Source organism: Cervus elaphus, chromosome 29 (assembly GCF_910594005.1).
Source record: "Cervus elaphus chromosome 29, mCerEla1.1, whole genome shotgun sequence".
Classification (NCBI taxonomy): Eukaryota; Metazoa; Chordata; class Mammalia; order Artiodactyla; family Cervidae; genus Cervus; species Cervus elaphus.
The window spans coordinates 30,283,036-30,288,841 of NC_057843.1; the positions used below are offsets into that span (position 1 = coordinate 30,283,036).

Genomic DNA, 5,806 nt, shown 5'->3' on the forward strand with positions numbered 1-5,806 from the left:
CATCTGTCATTTAGGTAGTTCTGTTTTCATGTTCTGTAAAATGGGCACAAATGTATTTTTATTACATAATTTAATAACTCCCAATATAATGCTGCTGCTGCTGCTAAGTTGCATCAGTCGTGTCCCATTCTATGTGACCCCATGGACTGCAGCCCACCAGGCTCCTGCATCTGTGGGAGTTTCCAGGCAAGAGTACTGGAGTGGGGTGCCATTGCCTTCTCCGCCCAATAAACTAATTGAGTACAATTGTTTGAATGCCCTAAGGATGGGAGAGCCACACTGCTGTCAGTCTTGAAACTTCCTAATTTAAAGTCAGCCTATCTTACCAGTTTAAATTCAATCAATTTCTGGTCCTTCAGATAAAGAGCATAATTTTTAAAATTATAATTATCACTAATTACTATCACTAGTATGATGATGGTGATGATGGAGAGAAGGAGGAGATGGAGAAGAAGAAGAAGAAGAGCCTATTATCTTACAAGCAATATCATAATTTAGGTGTCTACACTCTGTATCCATAATTTCACTTAACTGTGAAAATTCTAATAGGTTAAATATAATTGTGACATCCATTTCATAGTAAATCTGAGAATTCGAGAGGTTAAACTTACTTGTCCAAGACAACACAGTTAGAAAGTGGCAAAGCAGAGACTCTAAACCAAGAGTATCTGATGATGAATCTGTCTTCCTAATGACTATCCAGCCTCCCATAAAAATCATAAATTTGCCCTAATAATAATTAATACAGACAGTTCCTGTTAACCAGCCTCGAGGTTTTCCCAAGATCTGCCTCCTCAACGCCAAGCATCTGTGTCTGGCAGAGCTGGTGTGAGACTGAGACAATCCTTCCAAGCCTCCAGAATAATCCAGAGTTTTGGCTGGACCTTTGAGCACACACTGAGACAGTGAGGAGCCAGACAAAAAGCAGACCATGGCGCTGAAACGGATTAATAAGGAACTTAGTGATTTGGCCCGTGACCCTCCAGCACAATCTTCTGTAGGTCCATTTGGGGATGATGTGTTTCACTGACAAGCCACAATTATGGGACCTAATGACAGCCCATATCAAGGCGCTGTATTCTTTTTGACAGTTCATTTTCCTACAGACTACCCATTCAAACCACCTCAGGTTGCATTTACAACCAGAATTTATTATCCAAATATTAACAGTAAAGTCAGCATTTGTCTCGATAGTCTAAGATCACAGTGGTCTCCTGCTTTACCTATTTCTAAAGTTCTTTTATCCATTTGTTCACTGTTATGTGATCCAAACCCAGATGACCCCCTAGTGCCAGAGATTGCATGGATCTGTAAAACAGGCAGAGATAAGTACAACAGAATATCTAGGGAATGGACTCAGAAGTATGCCATGTGATGCTTCCTTAAAGTCAGAATAACCTGCATTGAAGCTGGATTAAACTTTAAATTACTGTTCCTTTTTTGATTTTCTTATCCAGCTGCTCCCCTATCAGACCTTACCTTTTTTAATTTTATTTTTTGTTTACCTCCCTCCTTTTATTCACATGTTCATCTGAGAAGACTTAAGCTCTTCCAGCTTTAGACAATAACAGCTTTTAGAAACTGTAAAGTAGTTACAAGAGAAGAGTTGCCCAAAATTCAGAATAGTTAAAAAAATGGAGCATGTGTATTATGTGGCCAATGTCTTCACTCTAACTTGGTTATGAGACTAAAACCATTCCTCACTGCTCTAACATGCTGAAGAATCATCTGAGAGGGAGGGAGATGGATGCTGAGTTGTCAGATCAAAGGAAGCAGCATCATTCTAGCAGCATCCATTCTGGTTTAAGCCTTCCACTGTTAGGGACTGAGGTTACATGATATACTTTACGCTCATAACTGATGTGCCTGGAGAATTGGTATTGAATTTATAACATCAGCAGGACAGAAAATGTGATGTATTTTATGCATGTCAGTAAAGGAATGAACTGTTCTTGTTCTACAGAGAATGGAAATTGGAAGTCAATCACTCTTTGTATTCCAAAATAGGGTCTCAAAACATTTTAAAACTTTCATTTAAATTGTTAGGAGGCTTGGAGCTATTAGTTAATCTATCTTCCAATACCCTGTTTAATATATCACTGAATAAATGATGTAAGTTGTCAAGGGATGAATGATCAACTAATAGCTCTGCTAGTAACTGATTTATTTTTCTTCAATAAAATTGCATAAACTAAAAAAAAATTAATACAATCTGTATGTATTTTTCTCATTGCTTGAACATGTATTGTCAGTTGTATTAAGTACTTTCATATCTATACACAATGCTTTATTTAATCTTTATATCCCTTCAAGTTGGGGTTTATGAACTGCACATATAGCCTTTTCTCTGCCCATAATGACATGTATTTAGGGGTTTTATTGAAATATATTTCCCTGATTAACTACCTCCATACATTTAAGAAATTGATAATTTTGAAACTTTCCAAGGAGAAGGGAACTGGTTAGATAGAGCAAAATGACAGAGAAATTCACCATAGGCCCTTTTCTACATTTTTAATTTTGAAGCAGATTTTTTAAATCATAAAACTAATGCTCTGGAATAATAGGAAAATGCATGGGAAAAAATAATGGTTGATTATAAAAGTGAAATATTGTTAAAGGAGACAGTAAAATACAATGGTGGCAACATTAATGGGGAAGATGGGTAGAAGAAGATCAAATGAAAGCATTCTAGCCATTACTGCAATTAAATTAGCAATAAATTATATTTTTTAGTTTGAACATATTTTTGAAACTATGAATCACATACACAAATAACTGACAAGTCAAGTGGAAATTATAAAATATACAGAATAAATAACAAAAATTAAAATTGAAAAACTAGAAAGAAAACCTATAGAAGATAAAAGTGCAAAACAATCAGAAACAGAGCAAAACTGATAAACTAGTAAAGAGTCAACCAAATAAAGAAGCAAATTTTAGAGCAATTTATTTGAAAATGTCAATGCAATCAGAAAATAATTCAGTAAATCAACCAAGAAAAATAGTTTATAAAAATAACAAATTTTAGTAGTTAAAAGAAGCATGGTTCACATACAATGAACAATTTTATGTCAAGAAAACTTCAGACAATGGAAATGAAAGTTCTCTTTACAATGCTTATTAATGTTGACTTAGAAAGAAATTCAGAAACCCTGAATAATCAACTACTAAACAATAAGTAGTCAAATCCTCTTGCCTTACCATGTGCCCTTGCAAGATAAGCTGTTTCAGTATTTTTAATAAATCAAAAAAGAAAGAAGGAAAAGTGTGAAAGAATAAGAGAGGGAGGTAAAGCTACCTAATTAATTTCATGAGACTAACGTTAAAAACAGGCAGTTGTAATAAATAATAAACTAACCTCACTTATGAATACAGACATAAACATGTTAATATAATAGTAAGACTCAACAGTAAACTCAGAATAATAACAATTTATCAGAATCATATAATATATATGATAATGATATGTGGGTGCATTCTTAGTCATGTCCAACTCTTTGTGACCCCATGGACTATAGCCTGCCAGGTTCCTCTCTCCATGAAATTTTCCATGCAAGAATACTGGCGTGCGTTGCCATTTCCTACTCCAGGGAATCTTCCTGATCAGGGATTGAACCCACATCTTTAGAGTCTCCTGCATTGGTAGGCAGATTCTTTATCACTGGTTTATTTCAGCTATATAGCTGCTGCTGCTAAATTGCTTCACTTGGGTCCGACTCTGTGCAACCCCATAGATGGCAGCCCACCAGGCTCCTCTGTCCCTGGGATTCTCCAGGCAAGAGAGATGCCTTTACATTATAAAATCAATAACTGTGATTTGTATTAAGGGAGTAAAGGAAAAAACCTCAATTGTCTCTATTGATGCAAAAACAATCAGTTGATAATATTTTACACACATTCACAATAAAAATTCTCAGAAAACTAAGAGTAGACTTCCTTAGTCTAATAGAGAATATCACCAAAAATCCATGGCAAGCATCACATTTAACATAAATCAGGAAAAGATAAGGATGACCCTATAGCTATTCAGTAATATACTGAAATTTCTAACCAAAATGAAAAGACATAGAAAAGTAAAGATAAGATGCATTATTTGTAGACAACATGAATGTCTACCTAGAAAATTCAAGAAAATCTATAGATATTAATAGAATTTGTAAGTTCAACAAAATTGTTGGATATAAGATCAGCAGACAAAATCAATGATGCTTCTAATCTCTATCACTAACCAAATAGAAAATTTAATAGAAAAAAAATCTCGTTTATCATAACAACAAAAACATAATATATTAAAAATAAATACAATAAAATATATGCCTGATCTTAATGTGGAAATTACAAAATGTTGTAGAAAGAGATTAAAAAGCCTGGAATTAATAGCAAGAAATTATGGGCAGAAATAATTGGCATCTTATGACAAATACATACAAATTCTAATAAAAATTATTAAACAATCTATCTTGGCACTTGACACACTTTTACTAAAACTTTTATGAAGGCAAAGCCTAAAGGCTAGCCAAATACACTTTGACAAAGTGGAACATTTACATTGAGACATACAAATCTATATTGTTTGATAAATAGCACTCTCAGTACTATACAAACAAATGGGTCAATGAAACAGTAGAAAGCTTAGAATTATCAAGGAGGCTTAATATATGATGAAAATGTTACAAATCAGTAGAGGAAACACAGATATAGCAATACACAGTACTGGAACTATCGGGCTGCCATATAGATTAAAAAATAAGAGTAACTCTCTACCACAAAAAGCAAAACAAAAATGCTTCAAATGAAAAAAAAACAACTGAATGTAAAGATACATACACATTTTTTAAAACCACAGGAGGAAAATTATCTTAGTAATTTGGATCAAGGAATGGTTTATTAACCAAGGTACAAGAAAAACCAAAACCTTAAAGAAAAGATTGGTATACATAAAAATTTATGACGTCTAAACTGAAAACTACCCAGGATATAATGATAAACTTAAAAATGTGACAAATGAATCATATTTAGTATCTACACCACATGGTGACTACAATAAGAAGACCAAAACAATAAAAAGCCAAATAGGAAAATGATCAATTCAGAGAAAAGAAAACCCAAAGCCTATAAATAAAAAATATTCATCTTCTCTAGTAATCAAAAAATACACATTTAAGCATGATACATTTCACATTCATCAGATTGACATGGAATTCAAAGTTGACAATATATAGTATAGATGAATTTGTTGAAAATGGAAGCTATCATACATTTCATGAAAGATATGAATAATTCAACCATTTAAATATAACTGAATCACTCTGTTGTACAGCAAAGATTGGTACAGCACTGTAAATCAACTACACTTCAATTAAATAAAAGGAAATTTATCAATATCTAGTAAAGGTGAAAAACAAATTCCCTATGACCTAGCGATTTGGTTTCTAGGTAGATATTTTCCATAAACAAGGAAATAAGCCCAAGAAGGTCGGGAAGGGAAGACTAAAGGAAATTGGTCCTGAATGGTCATTGGAAGGAGTGATGCTGAAGCTGAAGCTGAAGCTCCAATACTTTGGCCACCTGATGTGAAGAACTGACTCACTGGAAAAGACCCTGATGCTAGGAAAGATTGAAGGCAGGAGGAGAAGGGGATGACAGAGGATGAGATGGTTGGATGACATCACCAACTTGATGGACATGAATTTGAGCAAACTCTGGGAGTTGGTGATGGACAGGGAAGCCTGGCATGCTGCAGTCCATGGAGTCGCAAAGAGCTGGAAATGACTGAGCAACTGAACTGAACTGACTGACCTCA

General features: G+C 34.2%; 1 pseudogene; it reads left to right on the top strand.

Annotated features, from left to right (window-relative positions):
• Nucleotides 1-931: 931 nt before the first annotated feature.
• Nucleotides 932-1,375, top strand: LOC122686093 (annotated as a pseudogene).
• The last annotated feature ends 4,431 nt before the right edge of the window (nucleotides 1,376-5,806 follow it).